Below are 16,516 nucleotides of genomic sequence, written 5' to 3' on the forward strand. Positions count from 1 at the left end.
AAGATTCAAAAGTCTTGTCATCAAACCTGCAGAGAGCAACGTTAAAACACAACTGATTAATGGTATACTAAACCTAGCCAGAGAAGAAGAAAAAAGACTTTACCATGAAGATCCTCAGTGTGGAACAGTATAATATCACACTTATGTCTGCAATTTAGTGTCACCACAAATTTCTCATCATATTCATCTCAGCACAACTAAAACATGGTGACTGACCCCAGAGTTTCAAGTCCACATCCTGGACTCTCCAGAAAACCACACAGCTGCTTCACTCCTGAATCCTGCAGGTTGTTTCCTCTCAGGTCCAGCTCTCTGAGATGGGAGGATTTGGACTTCAGTGCTGCTGCCAGATAATCACAGCTGATCTCTGACAAACCACAGCCCCTGTATAAAGAATGAAAGATGTAAGTTTGTTAGACAAAGTGTGAGCTTGAAATCATTTATTGTTTCATAATCTGTTCAGAGCTGAAGAAGGTTAAGAATGTAGAAGTTTAGAAAATGGAAACTCCAAACAGCTGAAGCCAACAGGAAGTAGCTTCAAACAGGAAATTGATGCAGCCAGTTTGATTTTGGAGATTTGAATCTCTGTTCTGTGACTAAGTCCTTGAATCATTTCTTCCAGTTTGTCCAACAAATACTTTTAACAGGAAGTTCCCAGCATACGGATACAAAGGTTAAGTGTCCTATGAAACTCAGTGATGATGGTCCTGTGGCCCGACCACCTCCACCTCTTTTTAAAGAAACTAACTCTAATCTGAACCTTCAAATTCAATTCAATTAAACTGAAGTTTATTCATACAGCGCCAAATCACAATAACAGTCGCCTCAAGCTGCTTTATATTTTAAGGTAGACCCTACAATAATAGATACAGAGAAAAACACAACAATCATATGACCCCCTGTTAAGAGATTTTGTTTAATGTTTTATTAAATAACATGCTTTCCCTAAATAGGTTTGCGAATGTACAATGATGTTCATATATTTTATACTACATGTATCTTGTCACTACACATGCACGTGAGCCTTGCTGACTTCTAAGAAAATGACTGGCATAAGGAGGTTGCCACAGGAAACCTCACCTTTGCTGAGTTTGCTGAGTCTGCCGTTGGGAACAGGAACCAACTGGCTTCTGTTTCCCTTAAGATAGGCTTGACCAGTTCCTTACTGACAGTTGAACGATATGTGTTTATGCTTTGTAAGGAGTGGTATGTTATCTCTTCCTACATGTGTCTGTGACGCAAACATGCTTGAGTATAAATAAAGCTGACTGCAAAGCCTCGGTGTGGGTATCACCCGATCACTCACCCGTGCGCACGTAGTTCTCTGAACAAAACTCTGACTGTTTTGTATTCCTTCAATGTGTTTTATAATGTCTTACCACTGACATTTAATTGGTCCTTCGAGCTGGATTGTTGATTGATATTATTATATCATCTAACTATTCACAGACGGAGCCGCCGAATCCTGACGTCGTGACTACCTGCACTGTAAACCACCGCTTCTAGCGAAGCGAGGAAAAGCCCAGAGTCGTAAATTCGCCTATTGGCCAGTGTCTTATACAGGTCCACGACGACAGGACTCGGTGACGCCGGGAAAAAGAACACAGCGCAACATTGAAGGTGAATATAAAGCAGCCAGAAACACTTTGCGTTGAATAATCGATTTTTAGGCTGACACTGCTCAAAGTAGAAGGGTCCTGTGTGGACCAAAAGGACAGACGTGTCCTATTGTAAAACGTCCTGTGTGGACCGGGCCCTGTGTGGACCCGCACGTAAACGCTCGCCTGTGTAAGACGGACTAATTCGCCCTGTGTGGGCCCATTCCGCAACAAAAGAGAGGTTGGTAGCTCGTGGTTTCATTTCACTCCGGGAGTGAAAGGTAATGAGAGTGTCAAATAAAAATAGGATTTTTTCTAAACGCGCTGTATGTTTGTTGAGGAGTAAGTGCTTCATTGAATAGGAACTCTAGGCTCCTGCACTACTCCTAGTGTTTTCCTGTGAGTACTGAATGGTGAGGAAGAGAAAGGTTGCGCATCAACGCATAAAATTAAGTCCGCCCTGAATTTAGTTCAGGGTAGAAGGCTGACTTAATAACCTCCTCTGACTCTAGTACCAGAACGTCTCACAGTGTGTGCTGGCAGTATTAATAAATAAAAGCAAAACAAGGTGTAATGTTTTAAAGCATGGAAAGAGGAATGAAGTGGAATAAACAAAAGGTTAAATTAAATTAGAGCTTATTTAATGTATTCAAATTGATAATAGAAGGATAACAACCGGTAAACTGGTATTAATAATGAAATATAGTTGGCAGGACGACCGTGCCTAGAATGGATAGAATGCATGAAACCAGATAACTCACACAAACACATATTAAATGAAATAGAGAGATGCATAAGGTATATTAAGGTTGTGTCATTGTTCAGCCAAAGAAAGTGTGTGAAAAGGAAAATGTCTCCAGCTTGGGAAGGGTGAGACTGCAGCTCACCCTCAGCCCTTGGTGGACACAAATAAAATATTGTAATATACTATTGCTGTTATATAAAAAGATAATAACATTAATAATGAAGTAATATTAAATATGAAGAGGCACCTCAGTCAGTTGTGATGTGAGGTGGATAATTGTTAAAAGTAATCTGTATCAAGCTTGAGGTTTGCTCAAATTCAGTATAATGACATATGAGATGAAGAAAATAAAGAAAATATGTAAATTAATTAAGTGCATAGAGACACTTCACCCGCTTGTAAACCTGTCATCCTAGATGAGATTTTGTTAAGATGAAGAGCAAACCTATACTACCAAGCTAATGAGCAAGATACACACTTTTTATTTTGTATTAATTTTTTTGTTTTTCAGAGCAGAAGCTGCATGATATTAAAGGCTCACACATGCAGCAGTCTGTGATCTCAGTTTTTTCTCTCACACTTCTGCTTTGTTTCTGACAGCAGTTCTTTTTCTTTTTGTCCCAACTCGTGTGTAAGGCCTTCATGCCATCAGCAACTTGTTTTTTTGTTGTTTGTTTTGTTGGTTTGAAAACAAATCTGTGATCATACTTGAGGATCACAGTGACACGAAATGATTAGGCACATGATTTACTGATGCCTAGTTTTAGAGCTGTGAGCTACGAGCTGTAAGCAATGCAAAGTTTTTCCCAACTTAGAAGTTTGACATATGTAACATGTATGAGATATATGAATCATTTTAAAACGAAATAGAAATTGTCCAAAATGCCTTAAGAAAATATGTAGTGCTGTATCTACAGAGAAAAAAAGGAAGAAGAAGCATTCAGTAACTTGGAAATAGCCTTTCTACTTGCATGTAGATGGAAGTGCAGGTTACATGAAAGCTGTTTTAACACAGGCATTTGGAGAAAAACAACGTCTGCTTGCATTTTACTTCTGCAAATTAGACTCTGTTGTGTGCAGGCCGGTGTAGCTGCAGCAGAGGCAGTAAAAGGTCAGCTGACATTGTTTTAGGACACACTTTAATCACCAAAGTGCCCCATGCAGTGACTTCAATTTTAAATCTAAGCCAATTTGTCTTACCTGACACATGTGAGACAACTCTCAAATGTTGGACACTTATTGTCGCTATATGGAAAGTTCAACAAAGAGTTAGGTTAGTCTGGAGAAACAGGAACTACATGCCCATAAAAGGAGCTGACTGTGTCAAGGACGCAGACAGACAGAGAGACACACGGACAGTTAGTATGTTTTTTCAGCAGTACACCATTTCGCAAAAATATGGCAAAATAGGGGTATGATCACCTCCACAGGGGCACCAGTACAACATGGCAGTCATCTGAAAAAATTACTAGAAGTAATCACATTACCCAGAAAATTAGCACTATGCAAATGTGCTGCACATCAAAAAGATGACTCTTACATCACTAAAGGAAATAACTTTGCAGATAAAGCAGCAAAAGAAGCTGCACAGAAAAAAAAACAAATGTTCTTACATTAACCTCGTGCTCCCTGATACCAATAGAAGTCCTTAAAAACGAACAAAAGGCGGCACCACAAAATGAAAAATCCTCGTGGTTAAAAGATGGCGCAATTCTGAAAGATGATATCATGACGTGTAATGGGAAACCTATTCTACCTAAATCCCTACATAAAACAGCAGCATTAGTGACACATGGGTATTGCCATTTGTCAACAGCAGGGATGGTAGATATTCTTTCTAAACAATTCTACTCAAAAAATTTTGAAAACTCAGCTAAAGCATATATAAGAACATGCATGATTTGCCAAAAACATAATGCACAGGGAAACCTTAGACCAAAAAGAGGTAACTTTCCCACACCACCTTATCCTTTTCATACAATCCACATGGATTTTATTGAATTAAATGAATGTCAAGGCTCAAAATACGCTCTAGTGATTATAGACGTATTCCCAAAATGGCCAGAGGTTTACCCAGTGAGGAAAAGCTCAGTTGCAAAAAGTGAACCTTTAGACAAATCTGTCAGAGAAACAGCTCTGGCAGAATGGATGGCAAAACTACTAGGATATTGTTTTGAACAATAAACTGCCGAATGATATCTCTCCAGTGTCTTGCAGGTTGAAACCAGGTGATTGGATCCTGATTAAAGTACTCCAAAGAAGGAACTGGAGCTCACCAAAGTGGGAGAGTCCTTATCAAGTCCTAATCACCACACCAACTGCCTGTAAAATAGCAGAAAGACCATCCTGGATTCATCAAAGCCACTGTAAGAAAGTGAGTGACAATCTAGACATTTAGACGCCGACACCCCTAACTCCTGGTGATTTATTGGTGAAGGGAGGGCTGATCGGGTACACCCCGCCCTCTTGCTTCTTGCCGGTAGTCTACTCATCAGAGGTCACAGGTGTGTCTGGTCATCATGAAGACGCTCGTCCTCCTAGTGGCTAGTATTGCACTCCTAGTGAGTTTATTAACACTCACCCAAAAGAAAGAAGATGAACAACACCACTAATTGTAATCAGATCGCTGGAAAAGGAGAAGGTGCCCCTGTGAACACAACCAACCGCTCTAACGGCACTTACTGGGTGCAAGGAATGGCCTGGCTATGTGGACAACGTGCTTATTTCATACTACTCCAAGGCTGGACTGGAGTCTGCGCTCCCATCTTCATATCAGATCACACCTTCAAAATAACTGTGAGAAACACCACGATGCCTCGAAGACGACGACGAGACATCTCCGCAGTGCAACTACAAGACCCCATCTATGGCAGTGATGTGCCAGAGGAATTTAAGCTTTGGACCACCGGACAAAAGGTCCTCCACTCACTTTTTCCATGGGTGGGCACCGGAAAGAACATGTTAAGAATTGAAACTTTGGACTACCGCTTTGGACTGTTCCTGAATGCCTCGTGCAAAATCAACAATCAACAAAATGAAGAGCCCTCAGCCTGACAAGGGCCTTGGAGGGCCTGAAGACCCTGAACGAGAAAATGAAAGAACATTCGGGAGTCGACACTTCGATGTGGGACAGCTGGATGGATATGTTCGGGAAGTACCGTACTCTGGTGTCATCAATTCTAGTGTCCATGGCTGTGTTTGCAGCAATACTCACTCTATGTGGATGTTGTTGTATTCCCTGCATTAGAGCATTAATCAACAGACTCATAGCAACTGCCATCACACCACATGTTACGTTTCACGAAGAGACGATGATGTTGCTTACACATCAGGACCGAAACACAGACTTTGAAGAAGAAGACAATTTTTAATTATTGTCAACAAAGTGAAAACAAACCTAAATGTTGATCATATCAATTTTACTAAATGATACTCTGGTTGAAAATGTATACACAAGTGACTAGAAGTTGAAGTATGTAAAAAATATTTGAACAACAGCAGGGAATGTTAAGAGATTTTGTTTAATGTTTTATTAAATAACATGCTTTCCCTAAATAGGTTTGCGAATGTACAATGATGTTCATATATTTTATACTACATGTATCTTGTCACTACACATGCACGTGAGCCTTGCTGACTTCTAAGAAAATGACTGGCATAAGGAGGTTGCCACAGGAAACCTCACCTTTGCTGAGTTTGCTGAGTCTGCCGTTGGGAACAGGAACCAACTGGCTTCTGTTTCCCTTAAGATAGGCTTGACCAGTTCCTTACTGACAGTTGAACGTATATGTTTTATGCTTTGTAAGGAGTGGTATGTTATCTCTTCCTACATGTGTCTGTGACGCAAACATGCTTGAGTATAAATAAAGCTGACTGCAAAGCCTCGGTGTGGGTATCACCCGATCACTCACCCGTGCGCACGTAGTTCTCTGAACAAAACTCTGACTGTTTTGTATTCCTTCAATGTGTTTTATAATGTCTTACCACTGACACCCCCTATGAGCAAACACTTTGGTGACAGTGGGAAAGAAAAATTCCCTTTTAACAGGAAGAAACCTCCGGCAGAACCAGGCTCAGGGAGGGGCGGGGCCATCTGCTGCGACTGGTTTGGGTCAGAGAAGGAAGTGTCGTGGAATTTTCTGTAAATAAAGTCTGCAACCAGGTCAGCCGTGGTCAAGCCATTTTATTACTGCATTAATGGATAGAGCACAGGTGTCAAACTCCAGGCCTTGAGGGCCGGTGTCCTGCAGGTTTTAGATGTATCCTTGATCCAACACAGCTGATTGAAATGGCTAAATGACCTCCTCAACATGTCTTGAAGTTCTCCAGAAGCCTGGTAATGAATTAATCATTTGATTCACGTGTGTTGACCCAGGGTGATACCTAAAACCTGAAGGACCCGAGGCCTGGAGTTTGACACCCCTGCAGTAGAGCAACACACACATAAAACTTCACAAGTTTACAGACATGAGCGCTCTAACTCTTTTATACGCTCACTCACACACAAACTCTGTATCTTTTCAGTTACAACAGTCTTTTGTCTCACCCGGGCTGCTGCCCAGCAAGGGAGACACCCACTTAATTTCCCAGGCTAGCACCTGGCACTGGTCATCTTGGTAGTTTCATCCCTTTGAGCAAAACAATTTTACAGATAACATAGTGAAACATTGTTAAGCAAAGCTAAGTAGTTTTCACCAGATCATACTGACACACACATACTTCATCTAGGAAACAGAAGGCTATACAAAATCCTACAGTGAAGTTCTAAGTGCCTAAATCTAAATGTGAGAACAAACTTGAATTTTTCCATAACAGAAGACAGGATAAAAGACATGCTGTGGAAGAGAGACAGAGATTAATAACAAGTGTGATTCAATACAGAGAGGTCTATTAACACATGGTGAGTGAGAAAGGTGACTGGAAAGGAAACACCCAATGCATCATGGGAATCCCTGGCAGCTTACATCTATTGCAGCATAACTAAGGGAGGATTCAGGGTCACCTGGTCCAGCCCTAACTATATGCTTTAGCAAAAAGGAAAGTTTTAAGCCTAATCTTGAAAGTAGAGATAGTGTCTGTCTCCTGAATCCAAACTGTAAGCTGGTTCCACAGAAGAGGGGCCTGAAAACTGAAGGCTACTCTAGAATCACTCTGAGACAGGATATTTCTATATTTCTATTTCTATGTCCTGGTCAAAAATGACTCCAAGGTTCCTCACAGTGTTACTGGAGGCCAAGGTAATGCCATCCAGAGTAAGAATCTGCTTAGATACCATATTTCTAAGATTTTCAGGGCCGAGTACAATAACCTCAGTTTTATCTGAATTAAGAAGCAGAAAGTTAGCGGCCATCCAGGTCTTTATGTCTTTAAGACATTCCTGCAGTTTAACTAATTGGTGTGTGTTACCTGGCTTCATGGATAGATAGAGCTGCGTGTCATCTGCATAGCAGTGAAAATTTATGCTATGTCTTCTAATGATGCTGTTTAAGGGAAATATGTATAATGTAAATAGAATTGGTCCTAGCACTGAACCCTGTGGAACACCATAATTGACCTTAGTGGGTGAAGAGGACTCTCCATTTACAGGCACAAACTGGAGCCTGTTAGATAGATATGATACAAACCACTGCAGCACAGTACCTGTAATACCTACAGCGTGCTCTAATCGCTCTAATAGGATATTATGGTCAACAGTATCGAACGCTGCACTGAGGTCTAGCAGGACAAGCACAGAGATGAGTCCACTGTCAGAGGCCATAAGAAGATCATTTGTAACCTTCACTAAAGCCGTTTCTGTGCTGTGATGAGCTCTGAAACCTGACTGAAACTCTTCAAATAAGCCATTCCTCTGCAGATGATCTGTTAGCTGTTTGACAACTACTCTTTCAAGGATGTTCGATTTGAAAGGAAGGTTGGAGATTGGCCTATAATTAGCTAAGACAGCTGGGTCTAGAGATGCTTTTTAAGGTTTAACTGCTGCCAGCTTGAAGGCCTGTGGTACATAGCCGATTATTAGAGATAGGTTGATCATATTTAAGATTGAAGAATTAATTACCGTATTTTCACGACCATAAGACGCAATGTACTAAAAGGCGCAGTCTCAGTTATGTGTGCGATTACTGTATTTAAGACACACATAAGGCGCACCTGATCATAGGGTGCATACAAGTGTGCGTATTTAAAAATAAAGCAGAAGCAAAACTGAGTTTGGTACTCACATTTTTATTACCGGTAATCGTCATCAATCAAACCCATCGAAGTCCTCATCCTCTGTGTCTGAATTGAACAGCTGCGCTAAATCGCCATCAAACATGCCAGGTTCACTTTCTTCACTGTCAGAGTCACTTTCCGTGCCGTGCGGCTCCTCGGAAATGATGCCGGCTTTTGCGAAAGCTCGAACAACAGTGCCAGCAGACATGTTAGCCCAAGCATCTACAATCAATTCGCAAATTGTGGCGTAACTCGCCCGGCGCTGCCTTCCACTCTTGGTGAAACTGTGGTCTCCATCGGTCATCCATCGCTCCCATGCCGCTCGCAGCCTTACTTTGAACGGGCAGTTTACACCGATGTCCAGCGGTTGGAGTTCTTTTGTCAGGCCTCCCGGAATGACAGCAAGCTCAGAGTTCATTTGTTTCACTTGTTTTTTCACATCGGCTGTGAGATGGGCACGCATAGAGTCACAGATTAAGAGCGATGGTGATGAGTGGAAAAAACCACCTGGTCTCCTTACATACACCTCCCTCAGCCACTCTTTCATCATTTCCTCATCCATCCAGCCCTTTTCATTTGCCTTAATGATGATTCCTGCTGGAAACTTCTCTTTAGGCAAAGTCTTTCTCTTAAAAATCACCATAGGCGGCAGTTTCTGTCCATTAGCATGGCAGCCCAGCACAACAGTAAAAGAAGACTTTTCGTAGCCCGTTGTGCGTATCGCTACCGTGCTGGTCCCCTTCTTCTCCACAGTGTGACTCACCGGGATGTCGAAAGTGAGCGGCACCTCGTCCATGTTTGTGATGTGGCTGGGCTGGATGTTTTTGTCGCCGATGTGTTTGCTGCAGTAGGAGCGGAAGATGGCCAGCTTTTCATTATAATCCACTGGAAGTTGCTGCGCTACCATAGTCCTGGTCCAGATGAAAAAATGGCACCGTTTCATAAAATGAAAGCACCAAGACGGGCCTCCTCAGAAATGTTCAATTTTCATTTCTTCAGCTAGTGAAACTGCTTTTAGCCGAATGGTGACCGTCGAAACGCTTCTCCCACTCGTTCTTTGCTCGATGATCCACCACTCGAGTCTTTCCTCCAACTCGGGCCACCTCGCCTTATGTCCGCGGAAACTCAGCTGCGTTTTCTTGACCTGCCGGAGCTCGTTTTCTAGCTTCCTCCACTTGCGAACCATCGATTCGTTAATCTTAAATTCTCTCGCGGCTGCTCGATTTCCATGTTCCTCCGCGTAGCTGATGGCCTTCAGTTTAAACTGTGCTTCGTAAGCATGTCTCTTTGCCATTTTCAGGGTTGTTAAAACAACGATGTTCTGCATAATGCACATACCTGTTCTTTTATACAGGTATGTGCGACCGTATATACCGGTACAGTCAACGCCCACACTTCACCCTTTAGCGTTCTCATGGTGTTCTCTACTACGTCCTCATTACAACACACAGGGCGCACTGCACTATAGGGCGCGCCGTACTTTTTGAAGAAAATCTAAGACTTTTAAGTGCGCATTATGGTCGTGAAAATACGGTAATGGCAGGACGTCTTTGAGAAGTTTTGTAGGAATGGGGTCTAAAAGACACATTGATGCTTTGGAGGAAGTAATATTACATCTGTGAGATGATTATGGATAATTTTTTCTCTAATGATAAAAATTTTATTTGTGAAGAAGTTCATGAAGTCATTACTAGTTAACGTTAAAGGGATGGTTAGCTCAACAGAGCTCTGACTTTTTGTCAGCCTGGCTACAGTGCTGAGGAGAAACCTGGGGTTGTTCTTATTTTCTTCAATCAGTGAGGAATAGTAAGATGTTCTGGCTTTGCGGAGGGCTTTCTTATAAAGCAACAAACTTTTCTCCAGGCTAAATGATGATCTTCTTGTAGTAATGTAGAAATGACTGAAAGATTTATTAGAATAACGAATAACTTTGTAACACTTCTGGAGTCGTTACAGTATACTAGGACCAGTTAGGTTCGACTACTAGAGTAGTAATGAGTGTAGCATGTAATAAAGACCACAGACCAGAAAATAAGTTTAAATTGCTGCAGGGCTCGCAAAATTTCAAAATCTCTGGTAGCCCTTCGGGCAGGGACTCTTCAGTTTTTGGTAGCCCAAAATAAATTTAAGTAGCCCGAATAAAAAAATAGAGCAATTTTTTGATTGATGTTTTGTTTCCTGTTTTGTTTCCGTTACAATATAATATTGTAACGGAAACAAAACATTAATCAAAAAATTGTTGAAACACAAATTACAACATTGTATAAAAATTACAATCATCAACTCAAATACTTGGTTCTAATTGAACAGAAATTTCTATGAACTTGTAAGAACTGTGTAGAACATGAATCAGTCTGTGTCAGATCCTGAATCTGAAATTTCCACTGAAGTCAAGGGTAAGGGGTAAGTGGAACCAAGATCGAGGCCATTTGCTTTTTGAAGTTTGCAAAGACTGCTAAATTTTGCCAGTGGTAGTTCACTCTTTGCAACATAGTACGCTGTTCTAAACAGATTTTTCAGGTTTATTTTTAGTATGTTATTTGCAATTGGTGTTTGTTCTGGGAAAGATATTGCAGACTGAGCAATAATGCATTTCTTGCATTTCTCATGGGTTCTAATGGGGGTCTTTCTTAAAATTACTGGTCCCAGTAACAAAGGCGCTTGTTGACTCAGAAATCGAGGGAAAAGCAACAACACACCCGGCAGAACATTATGTTATTTACAGGGGTGCACATAAGTGGTCCGCATGTGCACATTCGCTGTCAAAATAAAAGACACGCACCAGATAAGAAGTTGCAACGCGTGTTTGCGTCCATATAAAAGGCACTGTTTTTGTCTGCTAGAGTGGGATTTTCACGGCACATTCTGCACCACATCTCTGTGCGTTCATTTGTTTGAAGCCAGCTCACCTCCTGCAACCACTTTTCAGAGAATACGCGCTTCTTTTGTGGTTCGGACTTCTTCTGACATTTCTTTGGAGGTGGAGGAACACCAAAGTAATTGCTTAAAGGAGCTTCTTCGACATCTTTAAGAGTTCTAAACAAAAGTCTGTCCTTCTCCAGAAAATCTTATGTACTCAAACGCGTTGCAACTTCTTATCTTGTGGGCGCTTTTTTATTTTGACAGCGAATCGCACCTCATGGACCACTTATGTGCAGCCCTGGTTATTTAGCTTGTCATATTGCAGCCACAGAAATTCTTTTGTCCATGAAACTATAAAGCTGCACTTTCTTTTTGCCTTATAGTCTGATTTGTCATAACTTTTCCGTTTTGTGGTAGCCTTTTCTTTGGCTGTCACTTCTTCACCCTGACCGGTCTTATTTGGCTCAGCAGAACTAAAATATATATCCTGCTGCTTTTACACACGCACTCACATAGCGCTCAGCGATTCTCTGCGCGATCAACCTCTCACATGTTTAAGCTTGCTGCGGGAGAATTCACTTGTCATGTTTGCACAGTAAGCTAACGACTGATAAGACGATGTCAGAGGAATTGGTGCGCAAATGATCGTCACTCACCAATCAGTGCTGCCGCTCTCTACACACCGTTCGCGCGATCGCAAAGTGAAAGCAAAAAACAAGCGCAAATTCAAACGCGATTTCAGTATGTCACATATTGGCAGTGGCTCATCGATGCCAATGACATAATTACTCAGCTACATTTCCGAAAGAATGCAAAAGCATTGACATATATTTTTCCTTCCTATGATAGCCCGACGGGCAGGGCTGAGATAGATTTTGGTAGCCCGACTGGAAAAATCGCTAGCCCCGGGACGTCGGGCTAGCGATTTTGCGAGCCCTGTGCCGGCTTGTTATTTTGCAAAAAAACAGATAATAGACAGTTGACAAACATTACATAAAACATTCAACACACCTTTAAGGAAAACAAGATATTTTCTTTCCCTTCTTTAGTTCAGTGATTTCTGTTGATTTATCCTATTTATTTCAAAACCTTTTATTTGGCTTTAAAAGGATGTTATTTTCAACCTAGGTTATTGTTTTATTTATTCCAAGTTCAAGTTTATCCTTTGATCTATTTGCATTAACACTGTGTTAGTTTAAATCAAGTTTAGTTCTTTTAGGCCCAAGATCTAATTTAGTCTTGGTCTAGGTTCACCTTTAAATTTTAACCCGTTCTTATTTTGTTTTAAACCCCACAAAATTATTTACATTTCCAACAACACCAAAATAAATTACAAAAACATGTAAAAACTGAAAACAATTCAGCAAAAGGCTGAACAAATCCCTTAAACAAACAAATAAACAAAAGAAAATTGTCTCTGTGTCCTTTAACTATAAATCCTGGAATTGCTCTGAATGATTATCCAGTGCTTTGAAAGTCCACTGTTCTTTTGCAGAGGTGTATGGATTAATCCTACCAGTTTCTTTAGTGAAAGAGTTCAACATCCAGCAGGGGGCGGTTTCCTTTTTCCTGCTCAGTACGGTTCAATGGGTCCATGGGTGGCTCGCCATCTTGTTTCTCGCTCAGCGGATCAAACTCCGATTCTAGCTCGGCATTTCCCGATCCAAACCTTAATGGCCTACCATAACAACAAAGCAATATGCATAAACATTTGAAAATAACACACGGGTAGCCCTTAAATAACAGTAAAAGTCTGTTTTTTCCAGCTTATTTAGCCGTAAATGAGGTGACGCCAACATGGCGCGCTGAAACACCGTCAAAGGCCTTTGAACTGCAGCCTGTGTGTCGGTTAAGCACCAATCCACCGTTTTTTAACATAAAACAGCATAAATCTGCTACCTTGACTTTCCATTTGCATGAAATGAGCAATATAATACAACAAAACATTTCTTGTATGAAATAAAATACAATTTCTGAACTCACCAAGTCCCGTTCGGTTACGTTCACAACGTCACCAAGGCAAGGACAGGTCGGAAAAACAAAAATATATTCTCCAGAGTACAAAAATGGCTTTATGTAGACTTCTGGCTTGTTTTTTAATATTTTTTCACTCGTTTAGGCAGCAGCCCCGCAAGGACTATCTGCATTTCTCCCTCTCCAGCATCAAAAAAAGAAGGAACAACCCGATTGGGTGTGGCTGATCACAGGAGTCACGCTGCAGCGTACCCTTTCACAATAAGAGTCTGAACGCATATTTTAGCCATTTTACCTTAATTAACATAAAACACCATAAATTAGCAAGTTTTTTTTAACCTTTTAACATGTTTTTAAACACAAATGAAATCTTATACCATGAATTATATCATTGCTGATGTTTTTAATGAATTTCCTTAATCATTATGTTCTATTTATTGACTATTTATCACCAGTAATATATTTCTTATGACTGTTTTTACTAACAGGCTTTTATCTATTGACAACTGTGTTAACCAGGGTTACAACTTCATATAGGAATATATATATATATATCACATATGCAGGACACCTTAAACTAGTTTTTTTAACTAAGCAGCAAGGCAGAACAAAATCTGGTCTGTATCCCGACATGGCGACTGAGGCTGTCATTTTTTAGCATCTACATGGATGTTAAAATCACCCACAATAATTATTTTTATCTGAGTTGAGCAATAAATCAGATAAAAAGTCTGAGAAATCAGAGAGAAACTCTGTGTAAGGCCCAGGTGGACGATAGATGATAACAAGTAAGACTGGTTTCTGAGTTTTACAGCTGGGGTGGACAAGGTTAAGCATCATGCTTTCAAATGAATTAAAAGTCTGTCTTGGTCTTTGGTTGATTAATAGGCTGGTGTGAAAAAGTGCTGCCACACCGCCCCCTCGGCCTGTGTTTCGAGATTTCTGAATGACTCGGGGGTGTTGATTCATTTAAACTAACATAATCACCCGGCTGCAACCAGGTTTCTGTAAGGCAGAGTAAATCGATTTGTTGATCAATTATTAAATCATGTACTAACAGAGACTTGGAGGAGAGAGACCTAATATTTAATAATCCACATTTCAATGTTTTACTCTTTGGTTCAGATGTGGATACTGTATTGTTCTTTCTTTGTGATTTTTTATGTTTAGATTGTTTGGTGCTGGAGCAGCCGGAGTTCTACAGACACTCAGGCTTTTCACTGCAAAAACACCTCCTACAACATCCATTCTTTACAATCTGACTGCTGTGTTTGTGGAAACACTCCAACACACACTGCTTCACATATGAACATAAAAATGTGAAACAGAGCTGAGCTGACATTAAACATGATGGAGGATTTATTCACAAACACAGAGTCACAGCAACATTTACACACACATTACCTCTCTGCAGGACGACACACGCCTGATTTAAAGGGAACGACAGAATCTTTAGGCACGTCACTCTGTAAGGACACAGAGCTGGGTGGAGGTCCAGGTGGGTTCCTGTGAATAATGATGGAGCAGTGATGTGAGTGCTGAGCTGTGACATGGAGAAGAGTCATGGACAGTTAGAGATGGTCATCTCACCTCTGAGCTTTGGTCTGGCTCTCATGTTCCCCACACAGAGTGCTTTTAGAGGGAGGGACTCCCTCCTCTCTGTCCTCACACTGATCCATGCTGCTCAATTCAGCTCACACACACTTTCCACCTTCACCAGCAGAGGAAACACAAATCATTCATGTGCACATCAGCTGAGAGCTGCAGAGGTCATGTCTGATGTGTTGGACTAACATCCATCTGAGACGGCTTTAATTTCATTTATTTCAGTAACAATGACCAAGCTGACTGCTTACAGAGTTCATACTGTAAGTGCTAGCTGCTCTTTGGCCTTCACCTTGAAGATGGTGTTGAAGCTTGAATGGCTTCTTTGTGTGTGCGGCTGCTGAGTTGTTGCACATGGTTGTTGAATTTATGAGCAAGGAATTTAATTGCACCCATGAACTTAAATGATTTGCTCGGATCACGTTTTTGCTCGTGCATTTGTTATGACATAAAAACCTGCAGGACAGGTGAGAAGGGGGAGGAGGCAGGTTTTCAGATGAGTTTGTAACTGTTTATCTTTGTGTTTTCAGAGTTCAATGTATTTTATAACTCCTGTTTTTCTCTGTACAGTTTCAGCTTTTATTAAAATAGAATGATTTTTTCAGCCTCCAACTTGTGCATTATCAATAAAAGCATAAAGTGTTTTTTTTTCATTGTGATAAACAACTTGATTGTGGTACCAATAAAAAATAATCTATTTTTAATGGCTATTAACATGTGTGTACATATATATAAATATATATATATATATACACGTATATATATACATATATATTCCAGATGCAGACGGACAAAATGGTGGTGGCTAACCAACCGGACATAGTGGTGGTAGACAAACAGAAGAAGACGGCTGTAGTGATCGATGTAGCGGTTCCGAATGACAGCAATATCAGGAAGAAGGAACACGAGAAGCTGGAGAAATACCAAGGGCTCAGAGAAGAGCTCGAGAGGATGTGGAGGGTGAAGGTAACGGTGGTCCCCGTGGTAATCGGAGCACTAGGTGCGGTGACTCCCAAGCTAGGCGAGTGGCTCCAGCAGATCCCGGGAACAACATCGGAGATCTCTGTCCAGAAGAGCGCAGTCCTGGGAACAGCTAAGATACTGCAAGAGGACCCTCAAGCTCCCAGGCCTCTGGTAGAGGACCCGAGCTTGAAGGATAAACCGCCCGCAGGGCGTGCTGGGTGTTTTTTTTTTACATATATATATATACATACACGTATATATATACATACATATATATATATATACATACACTTATATATACATACAGGTGGGGCCAGGTTTCACAATGAGCTCACCCGAAACCCTGGCTGATTAGGTCCCACACCCGCTTTCACACCTTGGCGCATGTGATTAGAGGATCACCAGGGGTCCTTTGTCCCTCCTTGGGGATACTCCCACTGGGTTTAAATCTGGGACTCTCGCCATTTGACCTTAGAACTGAAGAAGCTTCTCGGATGAGAGGTGAAACGTCTTCAAGCAACTTAAAGAAGTCCAGACGCTTTTCTTTGCAAACTCCTTT

At 41.1% G+C, this 16,516-nt stretch overlaps 1 long non-coding RNA gene across 2 annotated transcripts; it reads right to left on the reverse strand.

Moving 5' to 3' along the window:
• Positions 1-327: 327 nt before the first annotated feature.
• LOC120438002 lies at positions 328-15,042 on the reverse strand. Of its 2 annotated transcripts, none has more exons than XR_005611573.1 (3): positions 14,980-15,042; positions 14,794-14,895; positions 328-384 (listed from the first exon to the last, which is right to left on the reverse strand). It is a non-coding gene; the product is annotated as an uncharacterized LOC120438002 (long non-coding RNA). The 2 variants fall into 2 exon arrangements; XR_005611574.1 differs by lacking the exon at positions 328-384 and adding an exon at positions 6,748-6,971.
• Between the last annotated feature and the right edge of the window lie 1,474 nt (positions 15,043-16,516).

The sequence above is a fragment of the Oreochromis aureus genome, linkage group 3 (genome assembly GCF_013358895.1).
Source record: "Oreochromis aureus strain Israel breed Guangdong linkage group 3, ZZ_aureus, whole genome shotgun sequence".
Taxonomy (NCBI): Eukaryota; Metazoa; Chordata; class Actinopteri; order Cichliformes; family Cichlidae; genus Oreochromis; species Oreochromis aureus.